This window comes from Saimiri boliviensis, chromosome 14 (assembly GCF_048565385.1).
Source record: "Saimiri boliviensis isolate mSaiBol1 chromosome 14, mSaiBol1.pri, whole genome shotgun sequence".
Lineage (NCBI taxonomy): Eukaryota > Metazoa > Chordata > Mammalia > Primates > Cebidae > Saimiri > Saimiri boliviensis.
In genome coordinates this window covers 10,111,765-10,132,117 of record NC_133462.1, presented here as the reverse complement: position 1 = coordinate 10,132,117, position 20,353 = coordinate 10,111,765, and positions in this window count along the sequence as shown.

The following is a 20,353-nucleotide window of genomic DNA, read 5'->3' as shown; positions in this document are numbered from 1 at the left end:
AGTTTTGGGTGGGGAGGCGGGATCCGAGAGCCCTTCATCAGTGGAGCTCAGGAGGCAAGGGACAAAAAGTAGGGCAGGCAGGCAGTGGTGTGCTGGCCAAGGTCTAACGACGGGCTCTCCAAGGAAGGAGAAAAGCTTGGTGTTGCAGCCTGTGTCAGTTTCTGTGGTGTCAGTACTCCCACCACGGCTGACTTCAAGCTAGCAACCTGAGGTCACTGGACTAAGAGCTGGGAAGAGACAGGGCACCATCTGTGCTTACGAGCAGGTACACGCTGTCAGCAGCACCCCCATGTTAGGAGAACGGCTGGGTGTGAAGAGAGGCTGGGAGTTATCAGACCTTTCCACCACCAGACCGGAAGAGATGCACACAGCCCAGACCCCCTGAGGGGCACACCCTGATCTCCAGAGCCCCCAAAGAAGCTTTTATTCAACATAAAACATGTTCATCTCTCATGGGCCCCAGTCATGCTGGGTTCTGGGACATTAAGCCCAGGAGTGGGCCAGTTGCGGTGGCTCATGCCTGTAGTCCCAGCACTTTGGGAGGCCGAGGCAGGCGGATTGCCTGAGGTCAGGAGTTCGAGACCAGCCTGGCCAAAACGGTGAAAGCCCGTCTCTACTAATACAAAAATTAAGCCAGGTGTGGTGGTGGGCGCCTGTAATCCTAGCTACTTGGGAGGCTGAGGCAGGAGAATCACTGGAACTCGGGAGGCGGAGGTTGCAGTTAGCAGAGATCATGCCACTGCACTCCAGTCTGGGCGACAAGAACGAAATTCCGTCTCAAACATAGCAATGAAAAAAACCCAGGGATGGCTCAGGTGTCCAGTGTGGGATGAAAATATAAACAGAAGAAGACAACGAGTGTCACTGGGGAGGTAGGGGGAGCCAGACAAAAGTCACATGGAGGGGCAGGGATGAGGTGACATTGTGCCCTGGGTCTGTGCGAACGTTGGGACCAGAATCCACTGTCAGTTACATTCTTTAGAGACAGTGACGCTCTGCACTGGAGCCCGGGACTCGGGTGTGGACGAGAATCTTCTCATTCACGGGGGAGGCTGTGTCTCGTGCAAACAAGTCATAGAAACTTGGGTGTCGGGAGGGACTGAAGGATGGAAGCAACGTTCTGGGAAAGAGAAGTTGGGGAGGCCGGGGGGGCCCCATCACAGGCCCACGGGGTAAGACTTTGAGAGAGCCTGATTCTGGGGGTTTTCTGAGACTTTGCTGGGAGTCAGAGAGGGCAGAGAGCTGAATCTGAGGAGGAGGTTACAAGGGGCTTTTCCTGGGGCGGGCTCCTGGGTGCTGTTTCTTCAGTCTGTGCACGGGGGATGTCAAACGTTCTCCGCCCTAAAGCCAGGAAGAGTGACAAGGCCGGTGGGGGCAGAAGGAAGAAGCCGGGAGCCCCCCTGAGAAGGTGGGGGGCTTTCTCTGTCCTCCTCTTCCCCACACCCTGGCCTCCGGCTCCCCCTTCTCTGGCCACCCACAGAATGAAACCGATTAAAATGTTGGATCTCATTTAAAGTCTGGGTTGATTCTTTAATTTCTTTCTTTCTTTTTTTTTTTTTCTTCTGGGAGGGGCAGGTAGAAACACGAACTGCTCCGTTCCTTCTGTCTGTGGGGCATGGGTCCATTCTGTCTTTCCTGTCTCATCACGGTCCTTTCTTGACATCTCCCCTAAAGCCAATGTATGAAGGATCAGGGGCCGGGTGCAGTGGCTCATGCCTGGAATCCAGTGCTTTGAGAAGCTGAGGAGGAATGATTGATGAAGGCCAGGAGTTTGAGACCAGCCTGGGCAACATAGCGAGACCTCTGTCTCTACAAAAAGTTTAAAAAATTAGCTGGGCGTGGTGATGTGTGTCTGTGGTCCCCACTACTTGGGAGGCTGAGATGAGAGGATTGCTTGAGTCCAGGAGTTTGAGGCTGCAGGGAGCTATGACTGCCCGTTGCCCTCCAGCCTGGGAGACAGAGAGAAGAGATCCTGACTCTTAAAAAAGAAAAAAAATGTCGGAGGAGGAACAGGGGTCCCCAGGACCAGCCCCAGCCTCACCCATCTGTGACCTTCCAGTGTCCCGCTGGAAAGAACCGGGGGTGATGAGAACGCTCCCTGCCTCAGTGGCAGGTTGTGAAGATTATCGCCAGCATTTAGAGCCACGCCCAGCCTCTGGCCAGCCTTCACTCCCAGCATCCAGCCTCTGCAGCTTCATCTCTTCCACCCCTTTTGCTTTCCAGCTCTTCCCTCATCCTTTTCAGCTTCTCAATCTCACCCTTTCTCTCTCATCTCTTCTCTCTCTTTCCTTTCTGCTTCTTGTCTTTCAGACTCCCGGGTCTTTGTTTCATTTGGATGGATTTTCACCTTTTTCTTTCTTTCACTCTTCTTTTTCTCCTTCCTTCCTTCCTTCCTTCCTTCCTCCCTCCCTCTCCTTTCCTCCTCTCCCCTCCCCTCCCTTCCTCTCCCTTCCCCTCCTCTCCTCTCCTCTTTTTTTTTTTTTTTTTTTTTTCTCTTCCCTTCTTGATATAGGGTCTCACTCTGTCACCCAGGCTGGAATGCAGTGGCATGATCTTGAATCACTGCAACCTCTGCCTCCCGGGTAAAGGCCATCCTGTTGCCTCAGCCTCCCATGTAGCTGGGACTATAGGCGCCCGCCACCATGCCTGGCTAATTTTTGTATTTTTAGTAGAGACGGGGTTTTACCATGTTGGCCAGTCTGGTCTAGAACTCCTGACCTTGTGATCCACCCACTTCAGCCTCCCAAAGGGCTGGGATTACAGGTGTGAGCCACCGCACCTGACACTTTTTTGTATTTTTAGTAGAGATAAGGTTTCACTGTGCTGCTCAGGCTGGTCTCAAACTCCTGGGCTCAAGCAGTCCACCTGCCTTGGCCTCTCTGAGTGCTGGGATTACAGGTGTGAACCACCACGCCTGAGTTCCTGTTTTTAGTAGAGACGGGGTTTCATCATGTTGGCCAGGCTGGGCTGGAGCTCCTGACCTCAAGCGATCCACCCACCTCAGCCTCCCACAGTGCTGGGATTACAGGCGTGAGCCACCGCACTAGGCCTCTAGGCCATCTCTCTCTGCCTGCATTCCTCTCAATTGCTGAATCCCAGGTTAAGACTTTTGTTGGGGGATGACGAGAGTTACATACAAGATGGAGGGTCAGGCAGGCTTGCTGTCTGAGCCGAGCTCAGACTCTTCTGGTCCTCTGACCTCAGGTGATTCATTTCTCCCAGCCTCAGTTTCCCTCCCCTGTAGCATGGAGCATCTAAGAAGACCCACCTCACTGGGCGTGGTGGCTCATGCCTGTAATCCCAGCACTTTGGGAGGCCGAGGCAGATGGATCACGAGGTCAAGAGATCGAGACCATCCTGGTCAACATGGTGAAACCCCGTCTCTACTAAAAATACAAAAAATTAGCTCGGCATGGTGGCGCGTGCCTGTAATCCCAGCTACTCAGGAGGCTGAGGCAGGAGAATTGCCTGAACCCGGGAGGCAGAGGTTGCGGTGAGCCGAGATTGCGCCATTGCACTCCAGCCTGGGTAACAAGAGCGAAACTCTGACTCAAAAAAAAAAAAAAAAAAAAAAAAAAAAAAAAAAAAAAGACCCACCGCAAGAGAACTGAATGATGTTATTATATTAATTACTTGGAACTGAAGCTGGGTCCATGGTAAGAGCTCAATAAACATTTATTTATTTTTGTGGTAAAATACACATACTATAAAATGTACCGTTTTTTCCATTGCATGATTCTTAATTCACTTTTTTCATTTTAAGGTACTTAATTCAGTGGCATTGAATACATTCATAGAGGAAGCCACGCACAAAGACCACATATTGTACTATCCAATTTATATGAAATATTCAGAACAGGCAAATCCGGCTGGGCGAGGTGGCTCACGCCTGTTAACCCCAGCACTTTGGGAGGCTGAGGCGGGCGGATCACCTGAGGTTGGGAGTTCGAGACCAGCCTGACCAACATCGTGAAACGCCATCTCAAAAACAAAAACAAAACAAAAAACCCAAAAAAACCAGGAGCAGAAAAGCACATACTATATAATTCCATGCCTATGAGAGTCTAGAAAAGATAAAGCTATAGCGGGCGGAGAGCTTGCCAGGACCTAGAGAGCAGCTGGTGAGATTTACTGCAAAGGAACAAATGAGGGTCTTTTGGGGGTGCTAGAAATGTTCCCTATCTTGTCTGGTGCGGTGGTTCAGCCTGTAATCCCAGCTCGCTGGGTTTCCCAGGTGGGCGGATCGTCTGAGGGCGGGAGTTCGAGACCAGCCTGGACAACATGGTGAAAACCCGTTTCTACTAAAAATATAAACATTAGCTGGCTTTGGTCATGGGTGCCTGTAATCGCAGCGACTTAGAGGGCACAGGTGGGAGAATCACTCGAACCTGGGAGGCAGAGGTTACAGTGTGCCGAGACTGAGCCACTGCACTCCAGCCTGGGCCACACTGAGACTCTGTCTCAAAAAAAAAAAAAAAGCGCCGGGCGCGGTGGCTCAAGCCTGTAATCCCAGCACTTTGGGAGGCCGAGGCGGGTGAATCACCTGAGGTCGGGAGTTCGAGATCAGCCTGACCAACATGGTGAAACCCCATCTCAAAAAAAATCAAAAAGTTCTAACTCTTTTAATTCTCAGAACAGTCCATCAGATACATACTATTATTATTATTATTTGTTTATTTCTTTTTTGAGACAGAGTCTTGCTCTGTTGTCCAGGCAGGAGTTCAATGGCAGGATCTCAGGTCACCGAAACCTCTGTCTCCTGGGTTCAAGCAATTAGCTGGGATTACAGGCATGAGCCACCATGCCCAGCTAATTTTTTTTTTTTTTATTTTTAGTAGAGACAGGGTTTCTCCATGTTGGTCAGGCTGGTTTCGAACTCCCGACCTCAGGTGATCTGCCTGCCTGGGCCTCCCAAAGTGCTGAGATTACAGGCGTGAGCCACCATGCCTGGCCGACACGATTATTATGATCCCTATTTCACAGATGAGGAAACTGAGGCAGAGGGCGGCGGGCTGACCTGCCCGAGGTCCCAGGCTAGGAGGGGGTGGACCCAGGCTTGATATTCATCTTGTCAGGTTGCCGGGCCTCCTTGCTGGTCTCCGTCCCTTCCGTGTTCTATCCTTCATTTTCCTCCTGTTCTTGAATTTTTATTTATGCATTTGTAGAGACGGGGGTCTTGTTATGTTGCCCAGTCTGGCCTTGAACTCCTGGACTCTAAATGATCCTCCTGCCTCGGCCTCTCAAAGCGCTGGGATTCTAGGTGAGACCCCCGCCCCCACAACGCCCCTGCCGACCAGGTCTCAGCTGTGAGTGCTTCTCTCTCCTCGTTCCCTCGTTCCCTCTCTCCATCTCTTCCCTCACCCCCATATGTCTCTGTCCCTCCCTCCCCTCAGCTGTTTCCTCTGCCCCTGACCAGGACTAATTTAGCAAATGCTCCAATCCTCTTACTGCCAAGGCCCAGCCTCAGCAGAATGGCTGGGGAATTAGCGAGGATTAGGTTCAGACGCATGATCTGGAGGGGAGGAGGCTCCGGGGAGTTTTAACGAAATGACGCCCCCTCCTCCTGCACTCCTATCCCCTCCATGGAAAAGCACTCGTGCCCCGGCACACGGTGATGATAAAGTCACAGCTAAACTCTTCACGGAGGGCGTCTGCGTGCCAGGCACTGCCCCTTCACTGTGGAAACATCAGTGCGGCTCCCTGGGGGAGGAGCCGTCCCCCTCCTGGTTTTAAGGATCAGGAGATGTTAATTAACTTTCCTAATGCAAACGGGATCCAACTGAGCCTTGTTGGTGCTTCTCAGGTTAAAGATGAAGAAACACAGCCCCTCACGTGGGCCGGAAAGGAGACGTTTTCCAGGGAAAACCTGAGGCCAAGCAGTAGATGAAAAAGGGGCTGTTTTCCATGAATTTGGGAAACGAAACTCCATTCCCAAGAGGAAGGGAATGTGGTCTAGAGAAGTCAGAGAAAGGAACCAATTTTCTAAACACAGAATAGACCTCATTTTATTTTACTTGCTTTTTTTTTTTTTTTTTTTTAGATGGAGTCTCAATCTGTCGCCCCGGCTGGAGTGCAGTGGCACAATCTCGGCTCACCACAACCTCTGCCTCCCAGGTTCAAGCGATTCTCCTGCCTCAGCCTCCCAAGTAGCTGGGACTACAGGTGCATGCCACCATGCCCGGCTAATTTTTGTATTTTTAGTACAGATGGGGTTTTGCCATGTTGGCCAGGCTGGCCTCAAACTCCTGACCTCAAACGATCTGTCCTCCTTGGCCTCCGAAAGTGCTGGGATTACAGGCGTGAGCCACCTCGCCCGGCCACTTCTGTTCCTTTTATTTTTCTTTTTAAATTTTTTGAGGCAAGTACTTGCTGGGTTGCCCAGGCTGGAGTGCAGTGATGCCATCACAGCTCACTGCAGCCCCGACCTCCCAGGCTCAAATGGTCCTCCCACTTCAGCCTCCCGAGTAGCTGGGACTATCGGCATGCTCCATCACACCCAGCTAGTGTTTGTATTTTTAGTAGAGATGGCATCTCGCTATGTTGCACAGGCTGGTTTCAAAGTCCTGGGCTCAAGTGATCCCCCCAACCCTCTGCCTCGGCCTCCCAACGTGCTGGGATTACAGGTGTGAGCCACTGCGCATGGCCTCTATTTCTTTCTTTTTTTCCGAGACAGAGTCTCGCTCTGTCACCCAGATCGTGCAATGGTGCGATCTCGGCTTACTGCCACCTCTGCCTCCCAGGTTCAAGCGATTCTCCTGCCTCAGCCTCCCACGTAGCTGGGACTACAGGCTCAGGCCACCAAGCCCAGCTAATTTTTATTTTTTGGTAGACAAAGGGTTTGGGTAAGCCGGTCTCAGACTCCTGAACTCATGATCCGCCTGCCTTGGCCTCCTAACGTGCTGGCATGCCAGGCAGGAGCCCCGCCAGTAACAGCCATTTTCAAAGTGTGGTTCCCGCTTCGTATCAGAGGCGTCAGCACCACTCGCTCATCAGAAACTGAAACTCTAGGGGTGAGACCCAGGACTCTGGGTTTTAAGGAGCTCTTCAGGGGATTCCGATGCCAACTAGACCTAGAAAATTGCTGGCTATGGCCGGGCTTGGTGGCTCACTCCTGTAATCCCAGCACTTTGGGAAGCCAAGGCAGGTGGATCACCTGAGGTCAGGAGTTTGAGACCAGCCTGGCCAATGTGGCGAGACCCTGTCTCTACTAAAAATACAAAAATTAGCTGGGCGTGGTGGTGCGTGGCTGGAATCCCAGGTTCTTGGAAGGCTGAGGCCAGGAGAATGGCTTGAACGCAGGAGGTGGAGGTTGCGGTGAGCCAAGATCACGCCATTGCCCCGTAGCCTGGGCAACAGAGGGAGACTACATCTCAAACCCCTCCCCCCAAAAAAACCCCCAGAAGACAAAAAGAAAAGAAAATTGCTGGCTTATGGGCATCGTGGCTCACGCCTGTAACCCAAGCACTTTGGAGGCCAAGGCGGGTGGATCACCTGAGGTCGGGAGTTCAAGACCAGCCTGACCATCATGGTGAAACCCCGTCTTAAAAAAAAAAAAGAAAGAAAGAAAAAAAGAAAACCGCTGGCTTAAACTCGGTGCCCTGGTGGGGAGGAGGCTGGTTTTCAAGGTAATAATGTTTGATCAGTATCTTCCTCAGGGTGGAGAGGAGGTGAGGCAGCCCGGATAGTGACATTGCCCTGGGGACAAACTTGCAGGGACTGGGGAGGATTCGCCAAACCAGGGGAGTCAGGGGAGGGCTCAGGGAGGGTTCTCTGTGCCAGGTCCCTTCCGGAGCAGATGTCATGATAAGAGATGCCATAATCCACACACGCCCATCGTGTGGGAAACTGATCCTGGAGGGAGGAAGGCTTTTGCTCAAGCCTAAGGTCAGGTGGCTGATAATGATAAGGACCTCCAGGGCTTCTTAGCGGGTTCTGAGACCCCATGTCTGGAATGTGGAGTACAAGGGAGTTGTCTAAATACCAGAAGCAGAGAAGCAGCCCCCAGTGACCTGGAGCTGGCCTCACACTCGCAGCCAGGCCTCCGTGTTCTTTCTTTGGAAAGAAAAGATTTCAGGGCAGGTGTGGTGGCTCACGCCTGTAATCTCAGCAGGCGGATCACCTGAGGCTGGGGGTTTGAGACCCGCCTGGCCAACACAGTGAAACCCCATCTCTACTAAACATACAAAAATTAACTGGGCACAGTGGCGTGGAGTGCCTGTCATCCTAGCTAGTCGGGAGGCTGAGGCGGGAGAATCGCTTGAACCCAGGAGGCGGAGGTTGTGGTGAGCCGAGATCGCACCATTGCACTCCAGCCTGGGTAACAAGAGCGAGACTCCGTCTCAATAAATAAATAAATAAATTTTAAAAAGCAAGGATTTCATAAAACACAAATGCATGGTGCAAGGGCAGGATTAAAACAAGGAAACAAACATGCAAGGTCATTCTTTGTGTTGCCCTGAGCTCCTCTAGTCACGTGTAAACGCAGAGGGCAACGCATTCGTCCAAACCGCAGAAGAGGTTTTGGAACAGGTATTCCTCCTGTTCTGCGGAATACAAGGGACACTGTTTCTATATAAAAACGCTAGTTCTGGTCACTCCCCATCCTCCTCGCCTTCAAGATAAGAGAATCAGAATGACCCTCCTTTCTCGACAACATCAAACCCAGAGAAAAACCCCCGTTCTTATTTGTTAAAACTGCAGTAAAATAGGCATAACATACAACTTACCATCCTAATATTTAATTAATTAACTAACTTTTATGTTTTTAGAGACAGTATCTCTCTGTGTCCCCCAACCTGGAGTGCTGTGGTGCGATCTCGGCTCACTGCAACCTCTGCCTCCTGGGTTCAAGTGATTCTCCTGCCTCAGCCTCCTGAGTAGCTGGGATTACGGGTGCCCGCCACCATGCCTGGATCATTTTTGTATTTTTAGTAGAGATGGAGTTTCACTATGTTGCCTAGGTTGGTCTGGAACTCCTGGGCTCAAGCAATCCACCTGCCTCAGCCTCCCAAAGTGCTGGGATTACAGGCATGAGCCACTGCACCAAGCCCCAAACTGAAACTTTGTCCCTATCCAACATTAAACTCCTTCTCCCTTTCCCAGCCTTGGGAACTCCAGCTTATTTTCTGTCCCTATGAATTTGTCTATTTTAGATGTTTCTTGGGAGTGGAACCACAAAATATTTGTCCTGGCTTATTTCATTTAGCGTACTTTCTAGCTTTGTGGAGGTTGTAGCCTGTGTTAGAATGTCCTTTTTTTTTTTTTTTTAGGCGGAGTTTCGCTCTCGTTACCCAGGCTGGAGTGCAATGGCGCGATCTCGGCTCACCGCAACCTCCGCCTCCTGGGTTCAGGCAATTCTCCTGCCTCAGCCTCCTGAGTAGCTGGGATTACAGGCACGCGCCACCACGCCCAGCTAATTTTTCGTATTTTTAGTAGAGACGGGGTTTCACCATGTTGACCAGGATGGTCTCGATCTCTTGACCTCGTGATCCACCCGCCTCGGCCTCCCAAAGTGCTGGGATTACAGGCTTGAGCCACCGCGCCCGGCCTAGAATGTCCTTCTTAAGGCTGAAGAATGTTCCAGTACATGGAGAGACCACGTTTTGTCCATTCCTTTGATAGACATTTGGGTTGTTTTAGCCTCTTGGCTATTGTAAAAGATGCTGCCATGAACATTAGCGCACAAATATTTGTTCACTTCCCTGATTTGAATTCTTTCCTTCCTTTTTTTTTTTTTTTTTTTTTCGGAGACAGAGTCTGGCTCTGTCACTGAGGCTGGGAATGCAGTGGCGCAATCTCAGCTCACCGTAACCTTTGCCTGCTGGGTTCAAGCAATTCTCCTGCCTCAACCTCCCAGGTAGCTGGGAATACAGGCGCCTGCCACCACACCTGGTTAATGTTTGTATTTTTAGTAGAGATGGGGTTTCACTATTTTGGTCAGGCTGGTCTCAAACTCCTGACCTCATGATCTGCCCACCTCGGCCTCCCAGAGTGCTGGGAATTACAGGCTTGAACCACTGCGCCCAGCCCCCTCGTCTTCATCTTTGCCAATCGAATATGCAGAGTTTTACATTTAATTTCTTTTAGAAATTATAGAGAGGGGGACCATCTACTCACATGTTACAGACCAAGAAAACTGCTGGATCGTTCCGGCCGACAGCAGGGCCATCACCTGCCTTGGTGAATAATGTGCTCCCAGCCACCTAAGAGTGTAACTAAAAGTGCAGCGATGGCCAAATGTTTCCAGAAAGGAAGCAGCATATAGAGCCGGCGATGGAAACAGGCCGCTCTGAGATACTAAGCAACCATTTAAGAGAGTGCAGCAAAATTGCTAAACATACCATTTATTTGTTTTAAGATTTGTTTATTTATGCTGGGCGCGGTGGCGCGTGCCTGCAGTCCCAGCTACTCAGAAGGCTGAGGCTGGAGGATCGCTTGAGTCCAGGAGTTCTGGGCTGCCGTGCGCTGTGCTGATCGGGTGTCCGTATCAAGTTCAGCATCAATATGGTGACCTCCCGGGAGTGGGGGACCACCAGGTTGCCTAAGGAGGGGTGAACCGGCCCGGGTATGAAACAGAGCAGGTCAAAACTCCTGTGCTGAGCAGTAGTGGGATCACGCCTGTGGATAGCCACTGCACTCCAGCCTTTGGGACGTAGTGAGACCCCCATCTCTAAAAATAAATAAATAAATTTATTTATTTATGTTCGAGACAGGGTCTTGGCCCCGTCACCCAGGCTGGAGTGCAGTGGTTTGATCATGGCTCACTGCAGCCTCGAATTCCTGGGCTCAAGCGATCCTCCTGCCTCAGCCTCCCAAGTAGCTGGGACTACAGGGACATACCATCGCTTCTTTCGAGGCTGGGCGTGGTGGCAGATGCCTGTAATCCCAGCACTTTGGGAGGCTGAGGCAGGTGTATCATGAGGTCAGGAGTTCAACACCAGCTTGGCCAATGTGGTGAAACCCCATCTCTACTAAAAATACAAAAAAATCGGCCAGGCGTGTGACGGGATCCTGTAATCCCAGCTACTCGGGAGGCTGAGGCAGAGAGTTGCTAAAATCCAGGAGGCAGAGATTGCAGTGAGCCGAGCCTGTGCCACTGCAGTCCAGCCTGGGCGACAGAGTGAGACTCCGTCACAAACAAACAAACAAACTGTATATATATATATATATGTATATATATATATGTATATATATATATATATATACACACATACATTGTAGAGATGAGATCTCGCTGTTTACCCAGGCTGGTCTTGAACTTCTGGCCTTGAGTGATCCTCCTGCCTTGGCTCCCAAAGCCCTGGGATTCCATGCATGAGCCAACACGCCCAGCCACTATTTGTTTCGTTTCAGTTTCTATTTGATTCCCTATTTAATGTTCATCTTCCATTGGTTATAATAAAAGTTCCCTGAGGAATGAACACAGTAATCCTGTTCTCTTTGATCCGAGAGGCCCCAACAGGCTCTGTTATAAACGCGGGGTCCAGTCTGATGGTTACACGCAGGTCTATGCAGCTCGGAGACGCTGCGCTCATGTGAACCCGGCTCATGAGACCGATGTATAAACTGGAATAAACCAGCACTGAGGTCCTTTGCTCAGCAGGAGAAACCATCAGAGGTCTATGTGAATGCCCATCAGATCTTCGTCCCACGAGCAAATCCAGTACAGAAGCCAACCCATATTGGCAGGGCCAAGTGTACTGAGCTCTCCTGACACCCAGGCACCTGGGGACAATTTTTGGAATGGATAGTCGTGGCCAGAGTGGCCTCGAGGGACCAAAGAGGAGGCTGTGGGGTCATCCAGGAGGGAGGGATGGTGGCGGGACGAGGCGGGCAGCCTGGGAACCCAGAGAGTGGGTAGTGGTCCTGGCAATGGTCCTGTGGGGCCCCGGCCCTGGGGAGGAATGAGGATGACTCCTGGGGGCTGGCTGGCTGGTGGTGCCTCTCCTGAGATGGGGACCCCAACCACGGGTCATGATGCTGATTCCCTCGACCCCGTGTGGAATGCCCTCTCGCCTGGGCTAGGGCCCGTGAGGGTAAAACCAAGGCGGTGTTGGGCATTGAGGTTCTCCAGCTCCCAGCACAGCTCAGCAGGCAGTACCCGATCAGTGATGAAAAATTAATCCAGCCAGGTGTGGTGGCTCATGCCTGTAATCCCAGCATGCTGGGAGGCCGAGGCGGGTGGGTCACAAGGTCAGGAGTTCAAGACCAGCTGGCCAACCTGGTGAAACCCCCATCCCTACTAAAAATACAAAAAAAATTATCCCCGTGTGGTGGAGGGCACCTGGAATCCCAGCTACTCACAAAAGAGCAAGACTCCATCTCAAAAGAAAAAGAAAAATTAATCAGTCATTCAACTCCTTCAGGAGGCGGGACTGCAGGGCAGGGTGGGAAGGGAGGGTCCCAGCAGGGCGGGGCAGGGCAGGGTGGGCACAGCATAAAAGTGATTTAACAGCCAGACTTGTGTCACTGCACACTTGTGTTTGAGAACAGAGCAGGACTCAGGATGCAAGACCCTAGGGATCCCCAAGGTGAGCCGGGACAGCGCTGTGAGGGGCCTGGGCCCATCCCGTGTCAGAGGCTGCAGAGTGCAGATCTGGCATCCAGAGAAGGGCTGGGGCTGTGCAGGCGGCTTCCTGCCCTGCAGATGGGGGAGGACTTCGTGGCCTTTGGGAAATGGAATCAAATGGTGCAGCTGGGAGCATCGGCTCACGCCGGTGACCTCAGCTCTTTAGGAGGCCAAGGCGGGAGGATCACTTGAGCCCAGGATTCTGAAACCAGCCTGGCCAACAGAGTGAGACCTGTCTCTACCAAAAATACAAAAATTACCCAGGGGTGGTGGTGCACACCCGTGGTCCCAGCTACTCAGGAGACTGAGGCCGGGGATTGCTTGAGCCCAGGAGATGGAGGCTGCCTTGACCCGTGGTCACGTCACTGCACTCCAGCCTGGGTGACAGCAAGATTCCCTCTCCAGGAAAAAGACCGAAGGAAAGAAATTAAATCGTGCAACTGAGTGGAGCAGAGGATGGTGCAGGTGGCGATGGCCTGCGGGTGTCAGGGTCCCTAGAGCCCTTGGGTAGGAGGGGAGGGACAGCTGGGGAGGTCTGAGCAGGCCGGAGGCTGCGCCGTCTGCTCCGGGTGAGGCGCCCAGGCTGCCTGCCTTTCCCTCTGTGGGGTCCCGAATAATACAGGGGCTGTTATCACGCCCATTGCCAAGATGTGGACCCTGAGGCCCAGCGAGGTGTGAGGTCTGGTCCGGACCTCAGGCTGCTATCCCGGCGCCACCCCAGCCAGACCGCCTGGGCTCCTCGCCTGGCGCAGGGGACCGAGTTTCTGGGGGAGCTGGGGAGGCTGCCTGGGGGCTTCTCTGACCCTGTTTCCCTCCCATCCCCAGGACCTCCCCCGGCCCACGGCCGTCCCCTGAACCAAAACCCTCCGAGGAGACAGCGGCAGGAGCGCACGGTCTACACTCGCAGCCAGCAGGAAGAGCTGGAAGCTTGCTTTCGGGAAAAGCAGTACCTGAGCTTTGACGAGCGACAAGAGCTGGCGCAGAAACTCAACCTCAGGGAGCACCAGCTGCAGGTCTGACCCTGCCCCGCCCCGCCCCCATCACCCCACGAAGCCTCCCCATCGCTGTCACTGGGGCCTGGCACACCCGGCCACCTCCCTCCCTGCTACGCCAGGGGTTACACCAGTGTAGACCTGGGCTGCACCCAGAGTCCTGCTCCAACTCCGTGCGGGCCCAAACCCACCCATGCGATCAGCCCAGGCTGTGTCCCACGGGGTCTCCCGGTGTCCAGACCTCAGGCCCCCTGAGAACCCCCAGGGTCCCGGCCCTTGAACCCTCCCTGGCCCCGGGCTCCTGGGCTGCACTCCCTACTCCTCCCCTCCCACCCCTCGTGCCACCCCCTCCTTTTCTCTCTCTCTCCCCTCCCTTCTCCAGGCCTTGGAGCCCCGGGTAAGGTGGGAGGTGGGGGGCAGGGGGTTGAGGAGTTGGGAGCTTTGAAGGGGGTTTGGGGATTAAGGGGCGATGGGGAGGTGAGCGCAGGGCGAGCCTTGAGGCTGGCCATTCCCCCCCTCCCCCCCGCCCCCAGCGGCTCACCGGGGCCCAGGCGGTGCTCTCCTTCACACCTCCTCCCTGTCCCCTCTCCCTCTAGGTGTGGTTCAAGAATCGACGCGCCAAACTAGCCCGGGAGCAGCTCAAGAAGCATCCCCAGAGCGGCCCACGGCGGAGAGGCCGAGGCCGCGGAGCCCGGGCTGCACCCCCAGTCCCTGCAGCAGCTGCCTCCGCCCCTGGGGGTCCTCAGTTCCCGCAGGGCTGGGGTTCCTGGATGTCCCCTCAGCCGGGCCCCTCGGGAATCCTCCCAGCAGCAAAACCCACGACCTACAGCCTCCACCAGGCCTGGGGTGGTCCTGAGGGCGGTGCACACGGTGGCTTCCTGGCTGCCCTGGGTCCAGGCCCCGGCCCGACCCCAGCCCCATTCCCTGGCCCAGCCCAGGTGCCAGGCCCGCACCCAGGCCCAACTTTAGGCCCATTCTCAGGGTCCATGCTAGGCCCAGGCTCCAACCCAAGGCCAGTCCCAGGTCCAGTTTCAGGCCCTGGCCCAATCCCAGAGCCAGTCCTAGGCGGATGCTTGATGCCACCAGGTCCAGCCTCACTCCCAGCCCCGACTCCAGACTCCATGTGGCCTCAGAGCCCCTATGCCTCCAGCTTCTGGCCAGACACTCACTTTTTCTCTGACTTGCCGGAGCTGTTAGCACCCCTAGACCCCTTCCAGGAATCCTCAGTCTCCACCGAGATGTCTCAGTATGAAGAGAAGGATGGCTCTGTGGACATAAATCCCTCATTGCCCCCAGGGTTTCTGGATTTATAGGGGGCCTGTGCCTGCAAGGCCTTCAGATTCCAGTGGGTCTGGAGTGACTGGTCCACTGCTGGTGACTTTCTACAGTGAATGCACCACCCTTTACCCACCCGGCTGCAGGTGGGCATTTGCTGTCTTCACTGTGTGGCCATCTCAGGTAGCTCTGCTGTGAGTGTCCCTGCCTCTCGTTTCAGTTGAGCCTGAGCATGTCTCTGCTGGGACTGGAGTGGCTGCTCACTGGGATGTCTGGCACTAGTGGACGCTGCTTGAGAGCTTTGTAAAGGGCTTTCCCCTGCACTCCTGGTGGTCCACATCTTCTCCAACACTGAGGATTGTGAGACTTTTTTTTTTTTTTTTTTTTGAGACGGAGTCTCGCTCTTGTTACCCAGGCTGGAGTGCAATGGCGCGATCTCGGCTCACTGCAGCCTCCGCCTCCTGGGTTCAGGCAATCCTCCTGCCTCAGCCTCCTGAGTAGCTGGGATTACAGGCACGCGTCACCATGCCCAGCTAGTTTTTTGTATTTTTAGTAGAGACGGGGTTTCACCAGGTTGACCAGGATGGTCTCGATCTCTCGACCTCATGATCCACCCGCCTCGGCCTCCCAAAGTGCTGGGAATATTTGTCCATCCAATGACTTACGGCTTTCTTGCAGTTGTAATATCCATTTACCTGATGATTGAGAGGTTGAGAAATTCTCATGGGCATCAGGAATCTTCAAAAAGTGAATGTTTGAAAAAACATGTTTTTCTTATTTTTTTAAAATAGTGACTATTCATGGTCTTTTGGGACCATTTTTTGTAGTTGATTTCTTTACAAATTTTTTTTTTTTTTTTGACTCAGAGTCTCGCTCTGTCAGCCAGGGTATAGTGCAGCAGCACAAACTTGGCTCACTGCAACCTCCGCCTCCCAGGTTCAAGTGATTCATTCTCCTGCCTCCACCTCCCAAAGTGTTGAGATTACAGGCTCCAGCCACTGTGCCTGGCCAAAATGTTATTTAACCACAGAGATCTTGCATGCATCTTTCTGTAGATTTATTTCTTGTACTTCATTTTCATTATTGTCTGATATTTTACATGGTATTTCTTATTGTTAAAATATTTTGTCTGATATTTTACATGGTATTTCTTATTACGTGGTATTTCAGTATTTTACATTATTGTCTGATATTTTACATCGTATTTCTTATTGTTAAAAAACACATTTGTCTTGTACAGAGGATTCAGTTGATCTGTTTATTTTGTTTCTGGGAATCTCACTCAATTCTTTTGAATTCTAATAAATTATCTGGACGTTGTAAATTTTGAAAATGAATGTAGTTCCTGGTTACCCCGTGGACGTTGTTTTTTGCTAAGCCAGGGAGTGACCCCTCCTCCGCGCTCCACACCTGTCTCCGTGTCTGGCTTCCTCTGCCGCTCCCTGGTGGCCGTCCTGGCCCTGGGTCCCCGCCCCCACCAACACAGCAGATTCTGTGACCCTGTCCTGGTCCGGTTTAGCAAATGCTCTAATCCTCTTAGGCCAGGCCAGCCTCAGCAGAGCAGAGAGAGAATTAGATCAGATGTGGGGGGCAGGGAGGATGGCTGCGTGTGTGTGTGTGTGTGTGTGTTCACAGAGACTTTTAGGATATAATGAAAGCTCCTCCTTATTTAGCGGACCCTGGTAGGAAAATACACACAAAAACACCGAAACTCCACACCAGTCAGATTCAGACTCTGACACTGTGGGAAGAGTAGGGAGAATCTAATCCATCTATTGCAGGTGAGGGAACCCTGGGGGCAGGGGGGAGAGGTGGTCCAGTCTGACTGGATTCAGAATCACATCCTGGGGATGGGGGAGGGAGGGTGGTGCTCCTGGACCCTCCAGCCATCTCAGTGAATGGGAAAAAGATTAGTTTATTAATGAATGAAGATGGAGTTTGCACGGGCCCTGATTAGCTGAATAGAAAGTGAAAGGATTAAGTAGAACAGAATTCCTCCTCTTTTTCATCTCCTCAATTCTTTTTTTTTTTTAGAGACAGGGTCTGATTCTGTCACCCAGGTCGGAGTGCAGCGGTGCAATCTTGGCTCACTGCAACCTCCACCTCCCAAGCTCAGGAGATTCTCATGCCTCCGTCTTCTGAGCAGCTTGGATTACAGGCTTGTGCCACCATGCCCAACCTTTTTTTTTTTTTTTTTTTTTTTTGAGGCAGAGTCTCATTCTGTTGCCCAGGTTGGAGTGCAGTAGCATGATCTTGGCTCACTGCAACCTCTGACTTCCGGGTTCAAGCGATTCTCCTGCCTCAGCCATCATGCTTAGCTAATTTATTGTATTTTTAGTAGAGACAGGGTTTTACTACGTTGGCCAGGCTGGTCTTGAACTCCTGATCTCAGATGATCCACTCACCTTGGCTTCCCAAAGTGCTGGGATTACAGGTGTGAGCCACTGTGCCCCGCCTATCTTTTCATTCTCTTTATAGGTTCTTTGGTTCTTTTGTGGAACAAAACTTTAGTTTTTGTAGTTGTTATTGTTTTGAGATGAAGTCTCCGTCTGTCTCCCAGGCTGGAGTGCAATGGCATGATCTCAGCTCACTGCAACCTCCACCTCCCAGGTTAAAGCAATTCTCATGCCTCAGCCTCCTGAGTAACTGGGATTACAAGTATGAGCCTCGTAATGTCTAGACCTGGCCTGGCCTCCTTTACACATTTCTTTGTCCGGGACAGGTCTCTACACGAACTCACCAGTGGGGCAGCCCCACTGTGGCCACCTCCAACCCGGTCCTTGTCCTTATTTCTCAGGAGATTCACAGCTCGCAGGTCAGGCAAGAGCAACATGTGAGCCTGGTCACTGTCTGTGGAACGCATAATGCCCAAGCCACACTCTGAGGAGACAGAATCTGAACGGCCTCAGGTAAGTCAGATAACCCTCCCACGTGAAATCAACTCTCCCCGCGTGCCTGCAGCCCACCTCAGGACCACGAGCAGAGGCTCCCCGATGAGGCCACGGGAGAAGTGTTCTGGGTGATGAGCAATTAAAGCTGATACACTGGCTGGGCTTGGTGGCTCACACCTGTAATCCCAGCACTTTGGGAGGCCGAGGCCGGTGGTTCTCGAGGCTGGGAGTTTGAGCCCATCCTGGCCAACATGGTGAAATCCTGTCTCTACTAAAAATACAAAAATTAGCCAGGCATGGTGGTGGGTGCCTCTAATCCCATCTGCTCGGGAGGCTGAGGCAGGAGAATTGCTTGAATCTGAGAGATGGAGATTGGAGTGAGCCGAGATCATACCACTGTGCTCCAGCCTGGGTGATAGAACCAGACTCCATCTCAAACGAAAACAAGGCGGAGACGGGTGAATCATGAGGTCAGGAGTTCAAGACCAGCCTGGCCAAGATGCCGAAACCTCATCTCTACTAAAAACACAAAAATTAGCCAGGCATGGTGGCGGGTACCTATAATGCCAGTTACTTGGGAGGCTGAGGCATGAGAATTGCTTGAACTGGGGAGGCAGAGCTGCCGTGAGCCGAGATTGTGCCACTGCACTCCAGCCTGGGTGGCAGAGCGAGACTCTGTCTCAGAAAAGCCTGTGGTAAAAGAAAACTCAAAATTGCCTTACCTGATGGTCTGTTTCACAGAAATCCACCTGGATAAAATCAAGTGCCATAAAGAGAAAGATGTGGATGGTCAGTATTTTTATACCAAATGAGTACAGTAGCCACCAGTAAATTTGTTAGCTAAAAAAGGTTTTCAGGGGCCGGGCACGGTGGCTCACGCCTGTAACCCCAGCACTTTGGGAGGTCGAAGTGAGGAGATCACCTGAAGTCAGGAGATCAAGACCAGCCTGACCAATATGGGGAAACCCTGACTCTAAAAACAAAAAGAAGCTTTTCAGAGCCAGACCAGGTGGCTCACGCTTTCAAATCCCAGAACGTTGGGAGGCCGAGGCGGAAGGATGGATTGAGCCCAGGAGTTCAAGACTGGCCTGGCCAGCATGGTGAAACCTCGTCTCTACTAAAAATACAAAAATTAGCCAGTGTGGTGGCAGGAACCTGTGATCGCAGCCACTCGGGAGGCTGAGAATTGCTTAAGCCAGGGAGGTGGAGGTTGCAGTTAGGTGAGGTCGCTCCACTGCACTCCAGCTTGGGCCACAGAGCACGATTCCGTCTGGAAAAAAACCAAAAAAACAAAAAACAAGAAAATAGCCCAGACTGCTCTGAAATTCTTCTAAAGAAAATGCGTGACAGGAAATGAGTGAAGGGTTTTGTGGGTTTTTGTTGCGGTTACTTGGAGATGCAGTTGTGTCCCTAGAGACACAGTCGGATCAGAGACGGGGTTCATTCAGGGGCACCCCCCAGAACTGGGAGAGTCCTCGGCTTCCACAGTCCTGTTGTGATGCGCCATGGCCACCAGGGGGCAACAGCACACCACTGTTCCCACCAAGGGAGCGGCCAGGGCGAGCTCGGTCCTGGGGTGTCCCAGGAGCCACCTAGACCTGCTGGTTCCATACAGGAGACTTCCGGGTGGGATCGGGGAGAGACACCCACATTCAAGTGGGAGAACAGCATGGAAAAGGCACAGAGGCAACATATTTCTTCCCACGTGTGTAATTGAAGCTAAAGCCAAACAACTAGAAAAGACAACACTGTTTTTTGGAGATGGAGTCTTGCTCTGTCACCACCTGGAGTGCAGCGGTGCGATCCTAACTCACTGCAGCCTCTGCCTCCCGGGTTCTAGCGATTCTCTTGCCTCAGCCTCCTGAGTAGCTGGGATTACAGGCATGCCGCACCACACCCAGCTAATTTTTCTATTTGTATAGACAGGGGTTCACCATGTTGGTCAGGCTGGTCTCAAACTCCTGACCTGGTGATCCGCCTGCCTTGGCCTCCAAAAGTGCTGGGATTACTGGTGTAAGCCACCACGCCTGGCCAAGTTTTGTGTATTTTGTAGAGGTGGGGGTTCACCATATTTCCTAGGCTAGTTTCGAACTCTTGACCTCATGTGATCCTCCTGCCTCAGCTTCCCAGACTGCTGGGATTGCAAAGCGCATGGGCTGCCAAGCCCAGCCAACCCTCCTGGTTTAACACCCGGCTTCATCCTCGGTCCCTGGATCTAGTTTCTGATTTTCTTTTTGTTTGTCTGCTTGAGACAGAGTCTCACTCTGTCACCCAGGCTGGTGTGCAGTGGTGTGATCATAGCTCACTGCAACCCTGAACTCTTGAGCTCAGGCAATCTGCCCATCCCAGCCTCCCTAGTAGCTATGGCTACAGCCATGTGTCACCAAGCCAGGCTAATTTTTAATTGTTTCCTGTGGAGTTGGAGCTCTCGGTATGTTGTCTAGGCTGGTCTTGAACTCCTGGGCTCAAGTGATCCTCCCATCTCAGCTTCCTAAAGCATTGGGATTATAGGTTTGAGCCACGGTGCTGGCATGCCCCAAATCTTTTTTTTTTTTTGAGATGGAGTTTCGCTCTTGTTACCCAGGCTGGAGTGCAATGGCGCGATCTCGGCTCACCGCAACCTCCGC